We start from the raw sequence: 15,906 nt of genomic DNA on the forward strand, positions 1-15,906 counted from the left end.
AGGACAATTGGAAACTTGAGATAATCGAGGCGGACTTTGCATGCATGCTGAATTAGGAACAGGCACATCAGAAACCGTGATGGGGGAGGGACGACGTTCAACACGCATATAGTTTGTTATATCATTCATGGGTTTCCTTTTAGAGCCATTTTACAGAACAGAATCACGAAAATCGAACAGAAATGAAGGATACGAACATTGATAGGAAACAGATGCACCGAAAAGACTAACAGAGCGTTCATTAAATAGGCACAAGAACTGTAACCTGCCAGTCCAGAAGCACGTGAAGAAAAATAGCTCGCCATACCATTCGAGAAGAGCCACAACTAGGAAAAACGGTGATGAACTCTCCAGAAGAGCAACGAAAGGAACCACTTGACGACTCGCTCCAGAAGCCCAACGAACGAAACCCAAATGAACCCAAACCTGATACGTGTTGCATGCAGAAAGGAAATTGTTTTGGGAGCCATCTACAAGCATGTGACCATCCCATACTATCCTAGAATCGGTGATAACGAATCGCTCCGGGAGAAAATTGTGCCATACCATTGCAGAAGATGGCCACGAAGCATATCGAACAGCCACAAACGCGAGCACAGGTTCTAGAAGACGGGAAAGATAGACGACGACGACCGGAATTGAAAAATACAACACAACACATGCAAAACGAAGGGCTTACACGTGTCCAGGTTTGCCATACCATCCCAGAAGACGGCCACGAAGAGCAACAAACGTGAGCACTGGTTCCAGAAGACGGAAAAGACAGACGACGATGAGCAAATAGAACACAACACATGCTGCCAAACGAAGGGATTACACGTGTCCGCGTTTGCATGCAAAATGAAAGGCTTACACGTGTCTGTGTTTGCATGCAAAACATTTTCATTAAGGTTCGAACATTGAATAATTAATTAATGCAACCCACAAAAAAGGTTTGGGGTGCATATTCACTATTTTTTTCAGCATGTATATAGTAAGTACTCCACTCCCTCCCTCATTCATCAATATGCTTACGGACTTATTTGTGTCACACCCCGCCCCTGCAGACACATGATCTTACAGATGTCCAATTATCTTTCCCATCTATAATAAATTGTATCTACATTTCAAATTGGCATTAGTCACATGTAGACGCACACATCTGCTCCGATCATTCCATTGATTGGAAGCATGGTTGTGGACTCTGGCACTGTCATCACTAGACTAAGCAGCCCATTATACACAAAGGTGAGGGATGCATTCAGGAATGCAACTACATCCCTCCCTCCGGCTCCTTCAGGTGCTGGCCAAGGCTTGTTTGACACCTGCTACAGCTTGCAACCGGGTTCAAATGTAGACCTGCCTGCCATCACCTTTAAGTTCTTGAATGGAGTGGACTTTGCACCCCCGGGCAACACCCTTCTTTACCCCATCGCCAACGGCACCTATTGCTTGGCACTCGCACCCATAAATTCCTCCAGCGGTCTCTCTATCCTTGGAAATTACCAACAGCAGGGTTGCCTTTTTATAGGAAGCTCCACTCTAAGCATTAAACCCGACGCTTGCTAATCTAAGCCCTTAGTCCCTATGTGCGTTTTTATTGACTTTACAGAGTTCTAATAAATAAATAAATAATACAATTTCTTTCTTTCTACATATCGAACAGAAACATTTGTTCTTTTTATTGTCTTAAAGTAATTTTAAAGAAGTTTGTTGAAAAATATGGAGTGCGCATGACAAAAAAAAACTTGTTAGGCATTTATAAAAAAATTAAGGACATATTTTAAAAAAAAGAAAGAAAAAGAAATATCACAAAATTCTTTTAATTCTGCATAAATACAGTCTGCGTATCAATCGACTGCATTAATTTATTCCGACAAAAAAAAATTGTTATGCATTTATTAAAAAAATAGGACAAATATTTAAAAAAAACAAAAATAAATATCGCATAATTCTTAAATTTTGCATAAATGCAGTTCACATATCAATCAACTGCATTAATTTATTCTAATAATTCTGCATGGTGGACAATACATTGCATAGCTTACACGGAAACGGAACATATAACATTTAGGGTTCATTGCAAACATATTTATTCACTATCCTGCATATTGGACAGAAACACAATTCAATGAATGAGGTGGGGGAAAAATGAGAGTATAACAACAGAAAACAAGGGAGTAACTACATACTGACGATCTAGCTGTTTGCTTCACCACACGAAGATTACGGACTCTAGAAGGCCCATCCGGTGGAGTGGTGATGCGAGGTCCCACAGAGACGGCTCTAGGCACAGTAGATGCCGTAGGACAATTGGAAACTTGAGATAATCGAGGCGGACTTTGCATGCATGCACGAATTCCATCTGAATTAGGAACAGGCACATCAGAAACTGTGATGGGGGAGGGACGACGTTCAACACGCATATAGTTTGTTATATCATTCATGGGTTTCCTTTTAGAGCCATTTTACAGAACAGAATCACGAAAATCGAAATGAAGGATACGAACATTGATAGTGGATTTGCAGTATGTGTGAAGACTGAAGAGCAGGTGGCCGACATCTTTACAAAGGCACCGAAAAGACTAACGGAGCGTATCATTAAATAGGCACAAGAACTGTAACCTGCTAGTCCAGAAGCACGTGAAGAAAAATAGCTCGCCATACCATTCGAGAAGAGCCACAACTAGGAAAAACGGCGATGAACTCTCCAGAAGAGCAATGAAAGGAACCACCTGACGACTCGCTCCAAAAGCCCAACGAACGAAACCCAAATGAACCCAAACCTGATACGTGTTGCATGCAGAAAGGAAATTGTTTTGGGAGCAATACACAAGCATGTGAGCATCCCATACCATCCCAGAATCGGTGATAACGAATCGCTCCGGGAGAAAATTGCGCCATACCATTGCAGAAGATGGCCACGAAGCATATCGAACAGCCACAAACGCGAGCACAGGTCTAGAAGACGGGAAGACAGACGACGATGACCGGAATTGAAAAATACAACACAACACATGCAAAACGAAGGGCTTACACGTGTCCAGGTTTGCCATACCATCCCAGAAGACGGCCACGAAGAGCAACAAACGTGAGCACTGGTTCCAGAAGACGGAAAAGACAGATGACGATGAGCAAATAGAACACAACACATGCCAAACGAAGGGATTACACATGTCCGTGTTTGCATGCAAAATGAAAGGCTTACACGTGTCCGTGTTTGCATGCAAAACATCTTCATTAAGGTTCGAACATTGAATAATTAATTAATGCAACCCACAAAAAAGGTTTGGGGTGCATATTCACTATTTTTTTCAGCATGTATAGTAAGTACTCCACTCCCTCCCTCATTCATCAATATGCTTACGGACCTATTTGTGTCACACCCCGCCCCTGCAGACACATGATCCTACAGATGTCCAATTATCTTTCCCATCTATAGTAAATTGTATCTACATTTCAAATTGGCATTAGTCACATGTAGACACACTAGTGTGTCCATCAATATGCCTTTGTTTGTTAATGGCACATAGTAATAGAGGAGATCTAGTCTTTAGCTTATGGACCTATGAGTGTCTCACACCCACCCCCCTACAAACACATGATTATATAGATGTATTTCAACCATTTATCATTCGCATCTAAATGGTATTTATATTTCAAATTAGCATTAGTCACATAGAAACACACTAGTGTGGCCATCCATCTATATGCATTTGCTTGTTTGTATCACTTATGACACATAGCAATAGATGAGACCTTATAGTCTTTACTTTTTTCTCCAAAAAGGAGAGTAAGCCTACATTTCTCAATTGAAGGTCCTGAGCCACTCCTACACAAGGCATTGATTTGACACTACAAGAGTATGAGAGCATTGCCACACGATGTAGCCATGCAATAGTGAAAGAAAGTAGTGAGAGAGTGGTGCCAACAATGAGAGCGAAGGCACCGAATGTGGCATGGCTCTCTCGACATTGATATAACCACATAAATAGCTGCACACTAAGAAAATTTCTAGAAAGCAAATTGGCAAAATTTTAGGTGTTTGTTTAGGTTGGGGTGTAATATAGGTGCCTAAGAGATAGTTGCATTTGTTTAATAGTATAACTAACAAACGCATCACCTAATTCATAATCGGAGAGTCATCATCAATTGAGAAAATGAAAATTGTATTAGGGTGAGCTTGGCCTGACATCAACTTCATCTTGAATAAAATCCATACATACTAATTGGTCTATCGAAAGATCCATATCCCCACCCATTGTTGCAAGATAAACAAAAGTATCCCACTAGTAGTGGACTCCACATTATCACCATCATCATTATTAGCATATTTAGATTCGATTGTATCCTCATCTTGGAAGGGAAGCCATTATCTTGATTGGTTGGTGGCATCGCGTACTCAACATGTTTCTTATCTTCAACTCCTGACTCTGCATGTTAATCATCGACTCCCACCTTGTCCATAAGCTCTTCAACATCATTACCTTGATAAAATATTATTTGAATGAGGAGAAACTCATAATGACATACCACCATTTCTTATCATTTAGGTCCGGTTGAAAGATAACCTAGTAATAAGAAGACAGAGTGTAATTTGTACATGCATAAGGATTCTATAACATAACCTTTAATTTATGAATTATACTTGTTCACAATGTTTAGGTAGCATAAATGTGTCTCTCTCCGTTTGCCAAAAATTTGTAGAATAGATTGCCACAAATCCATTTGGATCCTTCTTCATGGCTTCTTAAGGACATCGACACACCACATCCTTGAACCACTGGACATCCCATATAAAAATTTGGAATGTCTTGAATCCAACCTTTAGGATAATTTGAAACATGTCATAGCAATCAAGCATTGCTCCGCTCTCTTTCTCAAAACTCTCCATGACCCCACAATCCTTATTATTTCTCTTTGAATCTGCATGTTGAGTGAAGAAATACCTTCCCGCAGACCACATGGTATTGCATACCATGTGGTATAAGGTATTGTATACCTTATACTACCACCAATACCAAACGAAATATATATGCCAGAATGAATAAACATATAATATAATATCATTTGAGTTAGAGAAGAGATGTAGACACACACTTACTTAAGGCTCACATCCTCTTGCATAGTCCCATTCTTCTTATGTCACATCCTCTTGCGTAGTCCCATTCTTCTTATGTCACCATGTCTCTATCTTCACCTCTCCATCTTTCTCTACCTTTTTTATTTCCTCATCAAGATATTTAATGCTATAATCTTTTGGAAGTGATGCAAGGTGAGGCAAAAATGGCAAGCATCTCGAACACATCCTAAAAGATATTCTTTCATCATTTTTAATCCTCCTTGCCTCTTCATACCTTGCCTCCCACTTCATCTCGTAACTTCACTATTAAGAAGACCAAATGTATTCACCATTGTCCTTGCTCTTTCTTTGCCTTATGGTACACTCAGACACAATTTGCTCATCATCCCCATTTCTCCAAAATCGTGACATTGTGGGATCCACTTGAGAGAGATACTCTAAAATGTAGGCACACACACACACTACAAAAAAGAGGGGCTATCGGCATTTATAGCAAGGCTTTAATAAAAGGATCTCAAAAAGTGTTTGGGCATAAGCGTCATTATATCCCATGGTATAATCCGGTATATCCCACGCTATAAGCACCGCTATATTCCATGTTATAAGTGCTCAAAAAGCATGGGCATAAGCGACGCTATAAGCACTGCTATATTCCATGGTATAAGTGGCGCTATATCCCACATTATATAAGCGCTGATATGCACGTGCTTATCCAACATTCAAGCATAGCATTGACGTGGATTGGGATGATTTTGCCCACCACCGGGCTGTTGTAGTAAAGGTGTAAGTCATGAGGGCAGCGATGCCGTAAAAGGTGTAAGTCATGAGGGCAATTCTGTTAAAGAAGAGGATGGAGCAACACCAACAAAAAAATGGAAACGAGAGCCAATGTAGATAGAAAGCTATGAGCAGCATCAGAATGTCTTTGAGAGTTGGAAAGATGTGTCAGGGTCGAGGACTTGCAATTTGCTATTAGAGCTGAAATTAGCTAAGACAACTGAGAAAGAGGCTCAAAAGAGGTTTGATTCAATTCAATTTACAGCTTAGTGGGTTCATAATAAAATTCAGAGTGCTCAACAGTCATCATCAAGCATCACTAGTGACGCTATGCAACGCGAGTTAATGACCGACTTAGAGAAGTTTGAGGCATATTTCTGAGTATTGCCAAGGATACGATGGAGGAAGCAAAAATGAACTTCTCCTACATCGAAAGAAATTTGGCTGTTGGCTACAAGCTCTATGGCAAGGTTGATTCAATTGACTGAGGGCATCAAACAACATGGACTGCGCAAGCTGAGCCCCGCATCGATTGAGCATCCTGCTGGTTTTACAGATATATATGTGCAAATAGAAAGGTAAGCTCCTTTTGACATTCTTGAGATGGATTATGGATCTTAAGATGATTTCAATATCACATGACAAAGTTTAACCATTGCTATATTGTGCCAGGTGCATGCTTTGTGGATTGGGCTTTTGTAAGGAGACATTAGATGTGGTGCTCACTCCATGTTGCCATGCCTACCATTTGCTATGTGCGGCTATGCATTTTTGTGAGAGTCTTCAATGTTTTGCACCATTTTGTGAAGCTGAACATGTGCCCAAAACATGGGTAGTTGCGTTTGGCTTTACTAGAACAAAAGGTGAGCAGTTTTATTTGAAGTACAGGTTTATTGAAAGTCATGATGTCAGTAGCAAGTATCAATGTTCTCTAGAGTACCACTTTAGTCTAAATAGATGGCAAGTTTTGATTTAGTAGTAGCCCTAAGTTAATCAAAAGTTGTACTCATAAATATTATGCTAGTAGTGATTAGTGATATCTAGGATAGTAGTTTACTAAAGTGATGTGTTGCCTTAGAATCATATATGCTGATAGTACTAATCAATAGTAAGTCAGCTCTAGATATTCAAAGATGAATTTTAGATAAATTTATTTTATCAATGAGAAATATTTAAATGGTAAAAGAGGAATTCCTATGACATTTGGAATTCCATCATTTAGATGGGAAAAGAGAAATTCCTAGCATATTGAAATTAATGGGTATTTTATTTAAATTCAAAGATAAATTTTAGATAAATTTATTTTATCTATGAGAAATATTTAAATGGTAAAAGAGAAATTCCTATGACATTTGGAATTTTATCATTTAGATGGAAAAAGAGAAATTCCTAGCATATTGAAATTAATGGGTATTTTATTCAAAGATGAATTTTAGATAAATTTATTTTATCTATGAGAAATATTTAAATGGTAAAAGAGGAATTCCTATGACATTTGGAATTCCATCATTTAGATGGGAAAAGAGAAATTCCTAGCATATTGAAATTAATGGGTATTTTATTTAAATTCAAAGATGAATTTTAGATAAATTTATTTTATCTATGAGAAATATTTAAATGGTAAAAGAGGAATTCCTATGACATTTGGAATTCCATCATTTAGATGGGAAAAGAGAAATTCCTAGCATATTGAATTAATGGGTATTTTATTATGAGAAATATTGATGATAAAAGAGAAATTCCCATGACATTGGAATGCAAATAATTAAATGCAAAAAACAGGAATTCCCATGGTATTTGAGATCCAAGAAATTAAATGGAAAGAAGAGGATTTTTTAGTATAATTCAATTTATGATTATTTATCAAAAGTGAAAATATGGGTAGAATTGATTTCTGTACATCCCATGAATTCTTTTATTCAAAAGAGGAATATTGAATCAATTTATGATTATTTATCGAAAGTGGAAATATGGATAGAATTGATTTATGTAAATCCCATGAATTCTTTTATTCAAAAGAGGAATATTGAATATAAATCAATTAAGAAATTGAGAAGGAATATAGAAATAGTCGTTCGAGAAAAGGAACCTTAAATTAGGCCAAGCAGTTGGTAGAAATTTAGAAAAAGTCCCATTATTGGAATCAAACTAGAAAAAGCTACTAAATGGAAATATCATGTGAAATGGATGTGATAAGATGTAAATAAGATGCGATAAGATGTGAATGGATATAATAAGATGAAAATAGAATGTGATAAGATGTAAATGGGATGCGATAAGATGTGTATGAGATGTGATAAGACGTGAATGGATGTGATAAGATAAAAATAAGATGTGATAAGATGTGATGTAATCAAAAATGGATGTGAATGTGTATGTGAAAGAATGGATGTGGATGTGTATGTGGAAGAATGGATGTGGATGTGTATGTGAAAGGATGTGATGTCGATGTGAGTGAATGGATGAGATGTAATGTGATGTGAATCAGGACGTGAATGAATGAGAGGTGATGTCATGTGAATCGGATGTAAATGAATGATATGGGATGTGAATGGATGAGATGTGATGTGATGTGAATCGTGATAAGAATGAATGAGATGAGATGTGAAATGAATGTGATGAGATGTGATGTAAATTGAGATGGATGTGAATGAATGATATGTGATGTAAATGAATGCGATGTGATGGGATGTGAATATGGGTAGATGCGAGTGGATGAGATGTGATGTAAATGAATGAGGTGTGATGGGATGTGAATATGGGTAGATGCGAGTGGATGAGATGTGATGAGGATAAATGAGGAAAGATGTGATGAGATGAAAAATGATGTGATTGGATGAGAATAGGAATATATATGAATTGGATATGGATTAAGTAATGTGGACAGATGTGGAACAATGTGAAAGACAAGAGTTCATTATAGAAACTGTATTTATGACCTGTTTTTAAATGACTGTTTTATGTCAATAATGCTAGGGAAGCATTTTGACCGTCTTGAGAATGAGGTCGTGGAGACCTAACTGATAAAGTTGCAACAGCTGACAGAGAGTCAACGGAGGACATCTCGCGTAGCAAGGTCAGCCGAGGTCTTGACCAGCCTCGGTTTGATTTAAATGGTGAGCTTTCGGTACGGTGGATGAGGGACCAAGGAAGCGGCCTATGAGTGAAGCGCTAGGTGACCTGCGAAGGATCCTACAGGGTGCTGACCATACGGTGCTTGGGCTCTGGGTCGCCAAAGATACCCACACGTGCGTCGGGGAAGATATTGGAACAAGGAGAGAGTTGTTTTCTGGTACCCGGGACAAAACCTAACCAAATTTCTAATTGGATCCCATCACTACAGTGGTTGGGCGGTTGGCTAACCCATGGGACTGATGGGGTTAGGCTGGACTGATGGATCCATAAAATGAGACTCAATTCTGTTATAGTACGATAGATGAAGTAAATCCCGGATAGTAATTGTTCTATGGAAAAAGAATCAACGGCTGTGCCTCTCGATGGGGAAAAAAGCGTTGGTTTCTATGATCCAAGTGCAAGTCTCTTCCTTGATCTGACCAAGTGACTCACAAGTTCGGTCGGATCAGTTTGGTCAGTAATGACCCTGACTACGTTAGAGTACAAATATCCTAGAGGAATCGCCCGTGCTTTTCGGTAGGGGGAAGTTTTTTCGGGTTCGGTTTTTGAAGAACCAAGGGATTAGTCTCTTGTCCGGATATCCGTGGGGGGCGAGGCCCCGAGTGAGGGATCCTGTCCTGCGCAAGAAGTGCTACCTCCGCTGCTAGCACCCCCGAATCCGTTGTGCGGAGGGGGCAGGGATCTTTCAATAGAGCTCTATACATAAGGCTCTAGTCATGAGCCTTATTCATAGAGCTTATTATATGCATAGATATTAAAGCATAAATAACATAAGAATGCTCTAAGCTTAAATAACACAAGAACGCATTAGAACTCTTATACTTCTCATGATTAGAACTTTATTAAGTCCTTCTAGAATACTACTTAGACAAGTAGTATGGACAGTGTCCCTTTTGGATTGTAACTTCTGAGGACTTTCCACACGCTCCCCACTATTAAAGGAAAAGTAAACTTCTCTTTTACAACAGAAGCATAGTGAAAAGATTGAGGGCTCCCCCTCCACTATAGCCACCTACTCTCGCAAATAACCACTCCTAACCCAACTTAATCAACATTCTAAATGGCTTAAAATGAGGCCCCATATCTCTGTGCATAAACTGTTGGAAATAATGCCCAAACATGTGTTTATTTGCCTAAGGTTATTTCCTTCATTTACATAGCTGTAAGTGCCCTTTAGGTGAAGCACTTTTCATCAACATCTACCGGGCCACTAATTTTCCTTGATTTAGAAGAATCTCATCCACCTTTCTAGGCCCCCAATCATCTCCACTATTTTAGCCTAGCTACTCTCTACCTTTACACCTCATAGGTGATATGAGCAGAGCTTGGCTCTCTCTCAATGTACTTGCCTGTGAAGCACTTTTACTCAACATCTACCCCAACAATTTTCCTTGATTTATGAGAATCTCATCCACCTTTCTAGGCCCTCAATCATCTCCACTATTTTAACCTAGCTACTCTTTACCTTTACACCTCATAGGTGATATGAGCAAAGCTTGGCTCTCTCTCAATGTACTTGCCTATATATTAGGCCCCTCATTTTCATGTGATTAGTGTTAATATTATTAGTCTTTATCTTATTTTAACCATGCTTATTAACAATGAGCTTTAAGGTGCACTTTGATCCTCCATAGACTTTTACATGGTATCAGAGCCATAATCCTAGGCATCTATTTCACTAATCTCACCTCACTTAGTCATTAACATCTTCACTAATCATTGAAAGTCTCAATCTTAGGTGCTAATATCTTCACCTAACTTTTCCATTAAAATAGGTAGAGGGCGTTATTCTTCACATTTTATGGCTTGAACTCTTCCTCAGGATTAGGTGCACCGGAAGGGTATACAAATTGGTCCAAATCTTGTTGTCAGACCATGGCATTGCCATCACGCCCAAACAAGCGTAGTTTTTGCAATGCTACTGGTCATACAAGCAATTTTCCCTTTTCTTAGAGCCATTGTGCTGAATGTTGTTGCTACTTGTTTGCCTTCCATAGGTCTTATCTTACCACAAAGGGCTCAACATTTGAGTGATTGTATGTTAAGAGCCAGGCATTTTTCTCACGGCTTCTCCATTGACCTCCATAGCCAAACATTTTAAAGCTTAAAAAAAAGGTGATTAAAATCACTAATGTGTTTTTAATAAGCAATAAGCTTGTCTCACTAACTTGATTCCATAGATTTTCAAGTTATTCAATGAAATCAAGGCCACTCATTAAAGCCCCAAACTCATAATCAAGCAAGCTCAAGGACTTTTTTGCGAGCCTACAATGGTAACTATCTATTCTAAGAAGCGGCCAAAAGGAAAGAGGAGTAATGGCTTCATGGATGCAAAAGCGCATCAATGTGCCTCATATTTGAGGACATTCCTTAGTATTTTGAGTGTTATTTCATGTTTTTTGAGCACTCGATATCATGATTGCCTTATGCTTCCATGTATGCACTCTATTTTCACATAGTTGCTACCTATTAAATAGACTATGTCATCACTCTACACCCTCATTGCAACCCTCATTGTTGCAAGCTAAGACAAATTCATTATGCTAGCCCATTTTTCCATGAAGGGAGGGACAAAAAGCGATCATAATGGTCAAAATGTTTTCTAGCCACATGCATCTATCTTCACACCATGCACCATGGATAGCATTGCCAGGAGTGTTATGGGCTACCACACCTCCAAAAGGGAACTCTACACGTTCACCTAAAGGATGAGAAATAGATCACAAGTGTCGTAGGGTACTTACCAATGCTTGGAACTTGAGTCCCTTGAGGCCTCAAGTTCCAAGCTCACTTGTTAAGCTCTACACATTCACCTAAAGGATGAGAAATAGATCACAAGTGTCGTAGGGTACTTACCAATGCTTGGAACTTGAGTCCCTTGAGGCCTCCAAGCTCACTTGTTAAGCTCCATGTAAACTAGTGTAGCTTCCTAGCAGATTGAACAGGATGACAAATAACCTGACTCCAAGCTCACTTGTTAAGCTCCATGTAAACTAGTGTAACTTCCTAGCAGATTGAACAGGATGACAAATAACCTGACTTCTGATCTGACAAACAAACTCCAACTTCCACATTCTCTCTAAGACAAACAAAGATGAACAACATTGTACAGAGTACTAAAAAGAGAGAAAACACCTCCCATTAATGAGACTGATAAACAGTACTGTCAAAGCTCCAAAAACATAAACATCAACCGACAAATTGACAAACTTGCTGACTTCTACATTGCCCAAAACCACAGTTCTGCTTACATCCGTCTACATCCTTCTTGCGCACAAAAACATAACTGCCCATTTCTATCCAATGCCAAAAGACATTCCAACTTCTCCTAAGATCCCAAAAGTCACATTTAATTTCCCTAAGGTTACATATCATATGACAAAATAATAATCCTCCTAAGTTCATCCCCTAAACACCTGGCACAGCCCGGTGGCTTGAGCCAGAGGCTGACTTTGGACTCACAATCCCTTGATCTGCCAAACCTTCTGCCTAATCCACTGGTTTGCCAACACTTTTGTCCACTGCACCCAATCCGACTTCCACTTCCTTGCCTTTTGTTGCATCCAGCTCCGCATCATCTTGAACATTTAAAACAACAGTTTTCACCAAAGACTCACCTTGCTTGACTTTAGCAGTATCATCTTGTTTATTAGGTGTCTCATCCCGTAACATTGCCATCTGGTCCATTGCTGCACTCCATTCTGTCTCCAGCTGCTTCTTCAACTCCGTGACAGTACTCCTCAGCTCTCGATTCTCTTTCCTCAGTGCTTCCTCACCTGCTGCTTCAAACCAAGACTTGAACTTGTCTATTGGCATTGATAGATGCTCCTGAAAAATAGTAGTCGCCTACCTCCATAACGTGTAATCAAACACCTCTTTCTTCAATAGATCAGCATCTGCTTTCGCAAACTAGAACTCCAGTAACTGCCTGCCCATCTAAGACTGCCTTTTCCATCTCCACCAAGGGCGTCAATCGATTCAGCAAAACGTTATTGTCTGTGATCAACTGAGTGATCCTCTACTCCATTTCCCAAAATTGAGACTCTCTGGCTACTTTTAGGCCATCCGCCCACACTCCGAAATCTTGTGCAGCACTTAAAAGCTCTACATATTTGGCCTGCATCACAGCTCCTACACGCTCCACTTCCTCCTACAAGATTTTCTTCTCCTCCATCGCTTCTTCCAACTTCTCTTGCAGCTTCTGCACTTCTCTCTCCAGCTCATCAACTTGCTTAGTATCTAATTTTCGAGCTTCCAGTGTTAAGAGCATAGCCTCCTGGTTCTTGATGAACCGATTCAAATTAGATAGGCTTTGAATTGCATCCTGTACTGAAAAAATCCCTGGCAAACTCAAAGTCGAACTTATGAAAAATGGTGTTAACCTCTGCGATGCCATCACTGGGGTCTGCTCCCCCGACACTTCCCCAAACCTCTTAGGGAATACTATAATGGTCCTTGTCTTTGCATCCGGCTTTGAAACACTTGGCAATTGAGGAAAGAAACTGAATTTACCCCCTTCTTTCTGCTTTTGTGGAGGACTTAACTTCAGGCCCTTCAAGTTAATCTACACAATAGACTTCCCCTTGTCCGATGCCGATGGCTCCCACTCTAGCTTTCTCTTTTTCACTTCCCCTACCGTCATCTGCTCCGCGCTTCTGCCAAACCCTGATGGGGACATTGATGAAACAGGGGAACTTGCAACGCATATCCAAAAGTTTCCGCCAAGTAGGGTGCTAACTTTCCCTCTGAAGGTAACCTGCGTTTATCACGCGCTTCCCCTAACTGCATCCTGTCATAGATGAAAGTGGCCCAATCCATCTTCATTCCTCTCTCTGCATTGTAGAGGGGTGCAAACGCCACCTTTGGTGCAACATCTCCATCTAAACAATCCGTACCCTCCTTCAAGTTATCTTGGGCACCCTTATCTGACTTCTGCGTCGTCTGATCTTGTGCTGAACCATTTCCACAGGTTGACTAGACATCATCTTTGATTCCTCCTGCAAGGCATATCGATCAATAATCCGTTCCACATCTACTTCAAATACAGGAACTACATTCGGATTAGCCGCCAAGAAATAGTCCTCTTCATCATCCTCGACTTCTTCTGCCAAATTGTTTGTCTGAGCCATCATCGGCTTCAATGACATCGATAACTTTTTCCTAGAACCCATCGGAAATCTTACCAAATTCTTTCCCTTTTTCAATATCACTTCATTCTTTTCCCAATCTTGCTTGAGCTTTGCTGTTTTAAACCATGGCCTTCCCAACAACATTGTATAGGCATTCCCTACATCTTGCATCTTTAAGGCAACAAAATTTGCTTGAAACTGCAATCCGTGAACTTTGAGAGATTGGCGTCTAAGCATTCCAATTGGTTGGACCCTTCGCTGATCCGCCATCCTCCTCACTTGAAATGGTGCTGGTTCCAACTTTGCATTTTTCAACTTTAAAAATTCAGTTTCTGACAAAATATTCACTCCAGAACCGCCATCTAGCAAAACATCAGAAAACATTAGATCATTAAACTCTAGTTGAACAGTTGGAACAGTAAAATCCACATCATCATGACTGATCTGGTAACTCCCCACACTTTGCTCCAATTCATTCAAAATTTCTGGAACTTTTGACTTCCAAGTAGAGGAATAATATCGGTCTCTGAATATTGGAACCAACGAAAGCAATTGATCCAATGTGAAATGCATTGGGGTATTTAGCAATTCTTGAAACAATGCTTCTAACTTTTCCCCATTACTGTCCACCTTCTTCAAGTAACTTTGCCTTTCCCTTCGAAATCAGATCTTCTGTTTGTGCTTTCAGAGTCTCTTCTGCTGCCTCATCACGAACATCCTTCTGCTCTTCCCAATCAAAAGGTGGTTTTAATCTTGCTTTAGCATGTGTAACAACCATCACTTCCGAATCCTCTAGCTGACATTGAGAACAATCACATTCAGGAGAACAATCCGTCGATACGTGATTTGTCCCATGATCCTGTGAGGAATCTCTACTTCTATCAAATTACTTTGTGGTGCTTTATCCTTTTCTCCTTGTTGCGCAGGTGGTGCAGGTAACTAAGGTAACTGCTCACTAGGTCCCTGCTCTACTGATTCCACCCTTGCTGATTCCAACCCTACGGATTCCAGCCCTGTTGATTCCAATTAGGTGGCTGTTGCCAATTCTGTTGTTGTGGCCAACTCTGTTGTTGACCCCAATTTCCTCCCCATGATGGTCTAAAATTTTTCCATCTGCCAAATCTTGGTCGATTTCCTTGATTGGAATTTCCTCTGAATGGTGGTCTTCCAGAGTTGAATGGTGGTCTCAAGTTTGAATATGGCTACTGCTGCCTTTGCCATCCTTGGTTGTTAAATGATCTTTGTTGTCCTAAAGCTTCCAAAAAAACTCCATTGGCTTGTGCCATGTTCTATTGAATCTTCTGCTGTATCCTTTCAGGGATTACTCCCCTTAAATTTGCATTACACCAACAGTCTTTTGTCTTATGGCCATCCTTATCACAGATGTCACAGTAAGTTGTCTTATTGCTTGACTCCTTCTTGACTCCCATTTCCTTCAATTTCTTTTCTACCATCTTTTCAACCGAACTATCCTTCACCTTCTTCTTAGACTTCTTACTAGATTTCTTTCTGTGTTTCTTCTTTCTGTTCCCATCTTAATCTGAACCTGAATCAGTGTCTCAATCTTCCTCACTATCCAATTTTGAATCCTCTTCCAAATCCAAATTGTCTGAATCTATGTCTGACTCCTCCTCTAAATCCTCATCACTGCTATCATCTTTTGACTTCATCTTCTTCTTCCCGTTCGACTTTTTCTTCTTCTTATCCCTGGAGCTCTTCCGTGCTGAACTTGGATTTGATAATCCAAATCTCTTTTCTACCCTTGTGGCAGTGTCCACCAATGAATCCAGACCAGCTGCAATA

Source organism: Cibotium barometz, chromosome 5 (genome assembly GCF_041138505.1).
Source record: "Cibotium barometz isolate CiBa-2024 chromosome 5, ASM4113850v1, whole genome shotgun sequence".
NCBI lineage: Eukaryota > Viridiplantae > Streptophyta > Polypodiopsida > Cyatheales > Cibotiaceae > Cibotium > Cibotium barometz.